Below are 12,933 nucleotides of genomic sequence, written 5' to 3' on the forward strand. Positions count from 1 at the left end.
ATTTGCTCCAAAAAGTTCAAGTAATTCTGACATGTTTTAATATAAAAGTTTTTATTGTTGCAAACACGTAGCGAAATCTTAAGTTTGCGCAAACGACTTGCAACAAGAAAACTGAGAAGTTTCCCTGCGTATTGTACTCACTGCAACTGTACTCATAAAAATGTAACTTACATGCATTTTCGTATTATTTTTGTTTTATACAACTTTTTACTTCACTGATGCATTATAATAAAGTAATATTACTCGGGAATCATGCATTTTTAAACAGACCATTGTATACTGCGCCGAAATGTGAAGCAAATCATTGAAAAAGTCCGTGAATTCTAGTGTATTTTTTAAACATAACTATATTAATAAATATTACAATAAAATTCTCTTAGTAAAAAATGTCTTTCTCATATTTAATTCGTCATATTTAATTCCTTTGTAGAGTACGAACAGATTTTCTAAAAAATACGCTTTTATTTTGGAACTAAGAGTTGTTTAAATCTAAGTGTTTTAAAACGGATCGTCATCATTGAACTAAGGCAAAAACTAAGGCAAAAACACTAAACAAAATATTACAAATAAAAAAAAGAACGCTACTTGGTCAATCTCTTCAAACCTTTATTCATTCACATACATACATCTTATAAAAATCATCTTCTCAAAATATGTTAAATTCAACATTAATTTAAAACTGTATCTTCTTGAAACATACATAAATTACTTGCAGCCAAGTACTAAGTGGTGTTTAGTCTCTGAAACTGAAACAGAATGAACGATACTTAACTGGCGAACAAACTATTGCTTTCAACGGTTGCCAAAATAAAACATTCAGACGATTAGAAAGAGTTTAAAGGTGGATACACATGTGAAACTTGACTTGATAACCTTGTTATGTAAAATTCTTGCGAATGTTGTGGTGTTAGAGATATGGCTTTCGAGAAATTGCAAATAAAAATGTGTTGTGAATTTACAGACACAAATGAAACGAAAACAAAATTGATAACAAAAACACACTTTTTATTGCTTTGCCTTACGGTCCCCTACGTTACGCAACACCTATATTCATTGATTCAAAAAATATTCCAATTTTCTTACTATAATTTACATTGTGATTTTTTTTATTAACTTTACTATTACTGCGTAAGCAATACATGATTGTACATATACCATTATAGGAAGACCATTATTGAAATACTTAGCAAGAAGTCAGTCACTGTACTTTTACACGAAACATCTCAAATGTGTACTACCCCCAACAAGTACAAACTAACCCCTCTTTCGCCCTCTCCCCACAATCATCCCTTAAAATCCGGATTGAGCTAAAATATTCAAAACTAGCTCCTCAAAAGATTCGCTCGTCAAATAAATTTGTGCTTACTAAATGGAAATATTAAGATTTCATAATATCAAACGATTTCGTTTTGAATGCTGAGTACGGATTTACGAGTATTGCAGATGGACTTGAGAAATGAAAATTAATGATAAAAATTTATTGAGAACTTGCGGACCCGCGCAACTCCGTTTACGCTTTTTTGTTTTTATTTAATATAGCGCATTTTCAAATTTATTCACCTTTTAAACCTTCCTTAGACCTCCACGAATAATTCAAGACCAAAATTAGCCAAATCGGTCCAGCCGTTCACGAGTTTTAGTGAGACTAACGAACAACGATTCATTTTTATATATAGGTATATATAGATAGATTTACTGTACAACGCCTTTTTCGATTTTGCAAAGAAGCTGGATGCTTGCAAGTTGTTTAAACTTCTTCTCTCTTTCTCTTCCATGCTATAATAGTCGCTAGGGAATTTGTAACTTTTGGTAGAGTTGAAAGCCCGTTGTGCTAGAAAATTACTTATCTAATATTTATATTGGATATATATTATAATATGTTCTATATACTTCATGCTCTGAAATAAACATTACGCTCATAAATAAACGGCTTTTTGGAGTTTACCCGGTATTAAAGTTTGCTTTTACATACATATGCTTGTTGAAAACAAACATAAAATGCATACAAAAATGAATAATTACAAAATCATCTGCCACCGCAAATGGTGGTATCAACCAACAATAAATTAACCTAAATATTCGCGAAAAACAAAAACATTTACTACAAATAAATCAGTGCGTAGTCCACTGCTGCAAATGTTTAATGACGCGTTAAGTCGACGTTTTCGCACGCAGCAATGGATAATTTGCTATGAAAACGAGTATAAATTACATTTACTGACCGCTTTTTTGCAACGTAATTTGTATTTATGGAGGGGTGAAATTGGGGTTTTGAAGAAAGAGTGGATAAAACGATGTCTTAAACTTACTTTTCTTTAGACCAAATAAATAAATAAAGAATTTTATAACGTACTAGCTGACCCGGCAAACGTTGTTTTGCCATAAAAATTAAATAAAAAAACATTGTCTAGCGGGCAAAATTGTGAATCTAAACCATTCTCAGATCCCCTTGAACACACACAAAAAATTTCATCAAAATCGGTCCAGTCGTTTAAGAGAAGTTCAGTGACATACACACTTACAGAAGAATTATATATATAAAGAAAACATAAATAATGACCGAAATAACCATATAAATTTCCAAAAAAGTCTCAAACCTGCGTAATTCTATAGTGTCCTGTCCCATTTCATTAAAATAGTTCCAGTTATAGTTTTAAAAGTAAAATTCGTAAATAAAAATAAAACGCATTGCTAAATTGTTTATCTCTAAAATGCAGCCCATAGATGGATTTGAATGCCAATCAACAGCGTAAAATTGTTTAGCTTTTAGCAGTTGCCAATATTTTAATACGAGCAATACATTTACTCAGCAATAATTGCAAGTTTCATGCATGTTTTATTCAAAATCAATCAATCAGCCTAGTCTTTCTTCCAACTGTGTTGGAGTCGCCTTCCAGTCTCACAGGATTCAGCTGAATGCCAGTATTTTACATTGACTATCAAACCTCGTTATTCCCTTTACCTGGGTTTATAACACGAAACTCCTCGGTACGACTAGTTGTCAGACTTTCAAGCTTCTGATTACTGGTAACGACTGTCAAAGATCATTAAAAATGACAGCAGATACCCACAATTTAACGTTCATTTCGAAACACGGAGAAATTCGATACGTATAAGATGGTCACCCATCCACACTACAACCTCGGCAAGCGTGGCTTAGCCTCAGATATCGATCAGCGCGGCTGTTGTTAACTAAACCACGAGCTCCTCACTCAATAAATATAATACGGGTAATCCACAGACCAACCTCGGCATGATAATCAACTGTAAAACTCTAAAGAAAGCAGAAAAGTATTTTAAAAAGAGCATTATTTTTACTAAACAATAATTGCAAGTTTCATGCATTTTACCCACATTTTACAATAAAGCTGGCCACATACCCACGCGTGTGCCCGACGAGAGAAACTTGTATTAACTTAAACTGCGCCATTATTAAATTCTTTTCTGACGTATGGAAAGTTATTTGTCTATTGGTTTGAAAGGATTCTTGGCTTTTAAAATGCAGTAGCTTTATTTTTTAGTTTTTGTTCTTTTGCTGGTATGATCTTACTAGTTTATAGCCCATGGATTCTCTCGCGTGATATATTTTAGAGACGAAATATCTACGTTACTTTCATTGTATAATCTATCACGCAAATTAATTTTCATTTGAGAACAAATAATTAAAACGTAAATATAATAATATGTAGTTACTTTCATATAAGTACATATTACATAATACAGAATACCATGGTGGTGTCACCATGCCAAAGCTTATGAGGAGTCAATATATTATTTTTGTGTCATTAGAATTCATAAATCTTTTTATACAGCTTCACCGGTTAAGTTAATCATAAAATTTAAGATGTATTTAGAAATATCAATAAATAAAGACTTCCTTTCTATATTTATTTAAATATACTCGAGTACATTATTGAAGGGTTAAAAGACATTCATTGTCTATAAGGAAGTGACTTCGAAATTCCGAAGAGTCAGTCATCAAGAAGGGTTCATTTTTGTTGCTACCAGTATTTAACAAAATTTGCTTGTCATTTACACCAGTAATGAATGTTGCCTATAGAACATCATTTTTCAAATAATTATCTAGGTATCCTAACAAAATAAGAATGGTCTACTTACACACAAGGTCATCTGATAATCAAAACAGGTACTCATGCTCATCACAAAAATATTTGTCCAAAGTGAGACAACGGGATTTGAACCCATTACAGAATGACACAATCGCTGCGTAATAACATACATTTCAAGCTCAGAGCTCAAGATCCTTAGATACTTGAGATTATAATACCTACTACTTATCCAAAATGAAGTTGCTGCAGTAACTACTTCTAAAAAAATATAGTATGTTTTATCTTTTATCATATAACTCAAAAACAATTGCGATTGCCCAATTCATATTCCACCTCACCCTTCAAATAGACAACCGTGATACTATCTTAATATGCCTACAAAGGACAGCTACCCTAATCATTCACCCCTAAAAGAAAAAGTGGGGTGCTGAAAAGTATTTATCAAAAATTCTTTCATAACTTTGCGCATCGCTACAGAAGTGGGGTAAAAGGACCCCGAGTTAATTTCATTGGAAAGGGTTGATGAAACGTCAACGTTTCCACCGTGACGGGCTTGGAAGCATTTTAGTGTTATTTAAGCATATTTCTATGGTGAAATTGAAGTAATTGGTGGAAATTGTGTTAATGCTTTGAGATTGAAGGCTGTAGTAGAGTAAACATGCTGATGACGTCACTATAGTTATATGTATAACTATAGTGACGTCATCAGCATGTTTATATCACTATAGTTATACATATAACTATAGTGATGACGTCACTATAGTTATATGTATAACTATAGTGACGTCATCAGCTTGTTTACTTATGTCACAGCAAAAGAAAAACTAATTTAAAAAAATAAAAAACAATTTTAAAGTTTTAATTGAATGTAGACTGTGTTTCATATGGTTTCTTTTATCTACTACCAGATAGCCTAGCCGCTTGGTTCGCCTATCAACCAATACCTAGATCCCGATGAGACCCGGGTTTTCAACTATCTTCATGGCGAATTTCACTAAAATCTGTACACCCGTGAAAATATTCACTTACTTAGTATAAGATGTAAGCAAGTACACTATGAATTGCTGCGTACATACTTATAGGAAACAGTTGTATCGCAACTATTGTCTAACTTTTCCAACTAGCCAGGTATCTCAGTTGACAACTAATTTACGTCAAATTTATGGTCACTATTCAGTACATTGCTGCTTTATAGTAACGTGTCAATCGCTATAACCTAAGGGAGAAAAAGAAAACACTGTACAGCCTAGTGGGTTTCGACTAGATGTCAACTGAACATGATAGCCCCAGGCTTTAACAATCTTACTTACTAATCATAAATATTCCTCAACAATACAATATAAAAATAAATACTTTCTAAGCAACAGCACGTCTTCCATTAATCATTGACATTTATAGTATTTAAAACAAGTCAAACGGATCGAACCTGGGACCTGCCAATGATTTGGAGGAAACGTAGCGACAATTAATATCATCCTCAACAAGGGTTGTTAGCGACAATCTCTGACGTTACTAAATTTGTAACGAAACATTACAAAACGGTCAAGCGTGAGCTGGACAGGCACACGAAAGGTTCCGCGTCGTAAGTATTAAAAATACTCTTATAATCCCAAGTTTCTTTTATGAGAACTCGGTCAGTGTCTTTTGTATTTATATTTATTTATTCAAATTCCAAAACGGTCTAAGTATCTTTCTAACTGAACTTCTGGAATCAGCATATAATTTTTAATACTAACATAATAATAATAACATTTTTTAGCCTGTGTCTGTCAGTCCCTTGTTGACTTATAAATATTAAACACCAATGTTTTCCTATGAGTATTTATTGAAAACGTTTTACGGCAATATTATGTAGTTCTCAGATTTATATATTTCGTTTTTCTGTATTCAAATAAGACTTATAAAAGACAAAGAAACCCAGACAGACGGACCGACTAATTGTCGATCAGTTTTTGACAGCATCCGTTGTGCAGTGGTCGCCACGCCAGCAGCAGTGCGTTGGGGGTCGTGGGTTTCCCAAACGGAACAAATATTTGTGCGATCTATAAATATTTGTTTCGTGTCTGGCTGTAATTTGTGTCCATAGTTTGTATGTTATTCAAAGTCCCGGCGACACAAGAGCAATTCTTAGTGCGGGAGTTGTCTTTTCAAGAAACGAAAACGAACTAAAGTTTTCCGTTAAGTTCTATACGGTACCCAAAAAACAAGGAAAAAAATTCACGATTCCGCCATTCCACTTTGAATTTGTTTTTCACTAAATAGGTATTGAGAGTGACATTTTCTTTGTTGAAAATACTTAAACATTTTTAAGGCGATTATTGATTATTAACTTTCCTCTCCGATTTTATGTTCAAAGAATTTTCGAGATCTTTCGACCCCAGTAGGTATTTTTTTAAAGATAGCAATTGTTAGAACATAGTCTTATAGAAACATTTGTGTGATCCACATATAAAACACCTTAGAAAACTACACGCAATTTTACGTGTCTTGCAAAACACGGAGGAATTTGCTGTTCATAATACGGTCACCCATTTACAGACCACCCTCGACAAGCGTATCTTAATCTCAGAGATTGATTAACGCGGCTGTTGTTACTTTAGCCACGAGTTTCTAGAGTAAGGAAAACTTGCATGCTCAATAGCGCGATTCTTTACAGTATGTGCTGTCGACAGTATCGACAGTTTGACATTTATAATGTACTGCCAAAATAGTGCCTACGACGTCTCTTATAAGCGCTGATCAGATTTTCATACAAAATTTCTCTGTTTTGCTAAACTCTGACCGTAGCTTTAAGTCACGTAATATCTCTTAAAATAGTATTTTTTTCATTATTTGAGGAGACTAATGCCCAGATGTGTGACTCAACAGTCAAATTACTATTCAAAGAATCAAATATCTATCAACAGCTACAATTTTTTAGTCCCTTACTCCCTTGGAGGCAGTACACGCTTCAGCAAAACTTGTTAATAGTATCACAGGGGCCGTAAAAGTTGCGAGTAGCCCTGTGCCCTGGTTTATGACCCTTAGTGGCCATGGTGTGGCTTATTATTGCCCTTATATGTTATATTGTTGTTAGTTTATATGGTACTAAGTTGTGGCGTTGATTTGGTTAAACAAGGATATAGCGATTGTAGGGCATTTTATTTTGGCAGCTTAAATTTTATGTTGAATTTTTTGGTTATGTTTTGTTTTGTATATTTTTGCTTAATTTTTCTATGAGGCCTAGATAGGATACAATAGCTTGCTACAGCCCTCAAAAATAAATATCAGAAAAAAGAGTTGTACTAATCTTTATATTTTAACCTGTAAAAATAGTTGTAAGGATGAAAAAATAAATAAATAAAATAAAAAATAAAATAATTTTCGAAAGTGCAAATATTAGTATTAATTTCGGATTCCAGTATTTTAAATTTATCTACCCTTATATAATATTATGAATGTCAAACCACATACATATTTCGTATAGTATTCGTGTTATTATATTGTTTCTAAATACATGAACCTGTGATAACAGCTAAATGGATTAGTTGCTTCACTAAGATTTTGTTTATAGACATACTAAATTGACACAATAGGTATTACTAAATTTTATAGCTTACACAGACAAACTAACAAAACAACACTACCTTACAACATTACCAAAAATAACAAAACTAACAATAAAATATAAATAAATGTTTCACCAAACAATTATTAATTATGAACAAAGTTGCTACGTGCACAGCTTGTTATAAATAGTTAACAACGTTGACGAATAATGAGTGGGCCTTGTTAGTCTTAGAATTATTTGATTTTTTAGTTATAGGCTTTGTGAACCGCTGCATACAAACTTCGTTTATACAATTAATTTAAAGTAAATAATTAAGACTGTTTATTACATTAGTGGTCCAATCTTTCGTAGCAAAAGCTACACATCACAGCATCTTGAAGATGTGTGTAGTAAAATATATTATCACCTGTTCTACCGGTTAAGGAAAACATCTTAAAGAAATAATGCAAAGTTACATCACATTGTTTGGCTGAGAGTTCTTTGAAACAATTCAAAATGATGCAATTTTCATGTAGCCGCACTTACCCAGCATGGTAGACTCGAACTCCATATAAACCACGACAATGATCAAGGTTTTGGGCTCCTTTCCTTGCCCAATCCAAAATGGGCTTAAGAACATATTGATATTCTTTCGACAAATTTTTCAGCAGTATATTCTGAACGAACATCTTTACTACCTTTATAGTATATACGTACTAATATTAATTACACCATTCACAAAACGAGAAACTCTTTAATATTTCCCCATCTCATTTCGTATTTCAAACAAAATTCACGCAATTACAAGAGTCGTTAGGCCTTTGAAATCCCAATGCATTTGTCCAAGACCGATCGTAATAAGTATGTATACCATTGTTCTAACATTTGACTTAACCTCTCTTCAGGCGAGGGGTCGAAAGGACCTACAAAGGCCTGCACTGAGAGGGTTAATGAAATATGCTAATCCAAGTAATAGAATTCGTGACGTATCGAAAAAGAACTTTTCGGGAGAATTTATTTTATAGGTATTTGAGTAGGTTTGGGGGTATTTTTGGGGTAAAATGGGGTTTAAATTGATTGATTTTAAGGCTATGTGATGTTAAATGCGGTAAGGGTTTAGGGTTTAAAACCCGTTAATGTGTAATTACTAATCTATTAGTCAAATGAATTATATATCGTCGTATTGCATGGTATATTGCAAGATTATAGACAAAAGTAAGTGTTCCAATAAACTTGTTTCCACTTTCCAGATAGTATTTATTTACAGTACAAGAATTTTCTTTACAATGAAAAGTAGGCAAATTTTGTTAAATTAACAAGCTGTTTATCTAAAACGTTAGACACCTTATTTTAAGGTTACTACTAGGAATAATAAAACTAAACTAATGCGTAATAAAAATTCATTTTTCTACACGCTAAGATCCTTTTTCAATCATATCATTTCAATCTTTAAAGGTGCCTTTTACACGGCAAATTAGCACCGCTTGGTACGAGGCCAGCGTATTTCAATTATCTAACTTTACAGAATAATATTAAACTAAAACTCCTAAACTTCAATATAAATCATAATACTGTATTCTAATCTACAAAATATCTACCTTTGGAGGTCGTAGTACACATACCACCGCCGGATCCATTCAGTGTTCCATGGTATTCTATTACAGCACTAACTAATCAACATCATAACGGTATCTTGGGGCGACGTAGACCGTTTCTGAGCGTTAAACATCAACTGACAGTCGACGAACCGTAAATATGACTTCGCTAGTAGATATAGAACCGCTATTCCACTTTGAATGAATCCGCTATGCTATTACACCCTTAAAAATATATAAAATATTTAGTTTTACCTGCAATTCTGCCATAAACTTTATGCGGCCTTAAATAACCGTGATAGTGCAAAGCCCTAAAGTCATCTAAGGCATTATTTAAGCACTAGCTGACCCGTGCGGCTCTGCTCGCGTGAATTTCGTACTGTTGCTTATTCGTTTGAGCACGCGAATTGCGAAGCACTCGTCATCTCGTTATTTACGAAAGGGACCCGAAGGGCACACAGGCAGGCCTGATTTCCTGTGGTTACCTTCTTTTCCGCTCTCGTCTGTACCAGTTTACCGTACCAGTTTACAGTGTAAAATATAATACCTTACTATAGACTGACCATTGCTTACCCGTCTGGATTCAGAATATCATTATAGGTACAGACAGACCTATCTGCGCCGTAGCTTTTCACACGCGTAATAATGTATACTTGCGATGATACGTCCGAAACCGAGTAACCCGTAATTATTTTTTATATATCTTCCGTTGTATAAACTTACTTACTTTCTTAAAACTTACCACATAGTCTGTTTCATAGCTATCCAATTTATTTCCTTAATGCAACCAATTAATTTGGTTACGTGTTACGAAACTACAACGCCATCTGCTAGTTGCGGCGAACAACGACAACAAACGAAATTACTCGGTTTGCCATCTAGGATATTCCGACCGCACCGGACCCACGTAAACCAACATTTTGTGTAATATATCATACAACATTTATGTTTGAAAATCTTATGAATGTAAAGCCTGTTTCAAAGGTATTTTTTTTACAATAAAGCAATCAAAATAAATTAATTAGGAAAAACATGCTGTGTTCCGGACAATAACGCCATCTATTGGTTGGTGCGAACAACAGGTATCGATACGGCCGGCACCGCGTTAACTATATGCGAATGATGTGAAATAGATTGCAACGCTATCTATGGTCTCTTTAGGGAAACGCAGGTTCAAACGATTTCTACGTATTTTTTCCAATTTTCTAAAAATCTATGAAATTTTATGCGATAAAAAGTATCCTAAAAGTTGCTCCACTACTTATTCTATGCATATACCAAATTTCAGTGCATTCTATCCGGTAGTTTTTACGTGATAGTGACACATACAGACGGAGGACAGACAGACAGACAGACAGACAGACAGACAGAAAAGAAAATTATAAATTGCAGATTCGGTATCAGTATCCGTTACTAAACATCCCCCATTGGTTTTTTTTTTAATATATTCAATGTACAGAATTGACCTCTCTACAGATTTATTATAAGTATAGATATCATATGGATGCTTTTTTCCATTGCACATTTGACAGTCAACATGATCAGTCAAGTTCAGTTTAATACCTAGTCAACAGCGAAGCAAAACGATTCGTCCCCAAATTACGTGTACAACAACCTCAAAAATCATTTGTAACAACTTTCACATAATAAATGTTCAGAAAGTTATATCGAAACTCCAAAAATGTAGTGACAGGTTGAAAAACGACACCAAATGAAAAGTTACAGAGTCATTCGTAATATCACACGATTATATTGGATAACATAAAGTCACATTTATTATATTTATCGGTATATTTTGCGTATACCCCGCTTTTTGGATTATTTCGATATAGGAAGTAGTGTTGAACGAATATCGGAGAAAAATATTTTAATGGCAGACGTTATTACCTACGGTTTTAACACTTCATTAAAAGTGTTACTTAACAACAAACAGTTTATTAATTTTATACATATGCAGTCAATGTATAATAGAATACGGGAATTAACGCAAACACGCATTTAACCTTAAAATGCTTAACGAGCTTAAAATGCGAAATGTTAGGCATTTTAAGATAATGATATAATAGATGCATGTTTACATTAATACCCGTATTCTTTTATAAATTAAACATGTAACGCGAGAGTTTAAAAGTTATCATTTGCAGTCACTTTATCAATCGAATAGGCCATCTAACATTGGTCGGAAAAGAGAATCTATTTTGCCTTTCTAATACAATTCATTATTTGCTGTGATTATTGCTAGATAGGAAAGGACAAGAATTTGTATTTTTTATATTCTTGATTGTCTCATTACATAATAATTCGAATACAGAATTCAATACGTGTGCTTAAATAAAACATTATTGAAAAGACTTTCATACTTAAAATTATTATGCACGTGAAAGAAACGCAACGTAAAGTAAACTAACGCTTTCATAACTAAACTCAATTGGGACGAAATTTATTTCTAAGTTTGAAATTGTTATTAAAAAACAACCCCTAAGCTTCTATAGTAACTTATTCATACTATTGCAACACACAAACTAAAAACCAAAAACTAAAAATCCCACAATAAAAATGAACAACAAAAATATAATTCCGCTACGCCCATCGGTTCACGGAAACGTGTCAACATCATTCAACATTCTCTACAGCCTATAAAGAAAAAATGGCGTGAGACGTCTCTTACACGACAAAATAATTTCTATAAACACACCCGTGTTGACTTAACATGCCGTATAGAAGGGATATTGCAGTAGTTTAAGTGAAACAAAGGAGGATAAATTTAGGGAGGCGGATATGAAAAAGTATTGAGGTTATTTTCATGCGAGAGGTAAGTGTTTCTGGTTTCAATAGGATTTGAGTTACATGAATATGGAAATACTCATTGCTTTAAAATATGTGATGGTGTTATTTGATGTCGTCTTTATGAGTTTCTTAAATACTAAAACTTCGAATTACTATTCAACAGTACGCAAAATTTTACTTTTAGATTTCATTATTTTTATTCCTTACTTTTATTTATGATTTAATAAGCCTTAGGTACTTTACTTAAGCCCATCTACTCCAGAAGACGATTTATTTTAAGCAGTAGGTTAGTAATGATAATATAATAAATCACCAATTTTAATCAGAGCTACTTTAACTTGTTTGCCAGCTTATTTGACATCCTTCCATACTAACGCACACCTAATTCAAAAGGCTATTCTTGCTCTTAAGGTTTCAGGTACAATTTCAAACCTCTCACACACTTAACCTACTGTATCTAGCCTGTATTTAGTTCGCTGACACACGCACTCCGTCCAAACGTGCCCGCATAATTTCTATGTTTTATGAGACACCCGACTTTACCCCAAGGAGTTAGGACATTATATTATTATTTTTCCCGTTTATTCCCATATGTATTGTGGATACGATCGTGTCTTTTTATGTTATGTTCCGATATTCTCGCTTTTTTGTTTTATAGAGGAATGTTTTGACTTTGTTCCCACGAATACTGTTAAAAATACTATATGTAATGCTTTAACATCCAAACAGTTGAACAGAATTTGATAAAATTTTGCATAGAATTAGCCGTCATCCTTTTACTTATAATTAGGCTAGTACAAGTAGTAGTAGTACTAGTAGGATATGCTACGAGGTCTCACATTTGATTCCTGTCTACAAAAAGTACTATTATGCTTTCTTATATTGGAATATTTTCAGCAGTAGCCCGGAGTGTGGCAACGTGCCCCTATTACATAAAATGGCGAAAACTACG

The 12,933-nt window shown here is 33.3% G+C and overlaps 1 protein-coding gene across 1 annotated transcript in view; it reads left to right on the plus strand.

Annotated features, from left to right (window-relative positions):
- Window positions 1-12,933, plus strand: part of Octalpha2R (alpha2-adrenergic-like octopamine receptor) — a 446,243-nt gene that overhangs the window by 339,913 nt on the left and 93,397 nt on the right. The gene's annotated exons all lie outside the window — the stretch shown is intronic.

This window comes from Anticarsia gemmatalis, chromosome 24, assembly GCF_050436995.1.
Source record: "Anticarsia gemmatalis isolate Benzon Research Colony breed Stoneville strain chromosome 24, ilAntGemm2 primary, whole genome shotgun sequence".
NCBI classification, from domain to species: Eukaryota; Metazoa; Arthropoda; class Insecta; order Lepidoptera; family Erebidae; genus Anticarsia; species Anticarsia gemmatalis.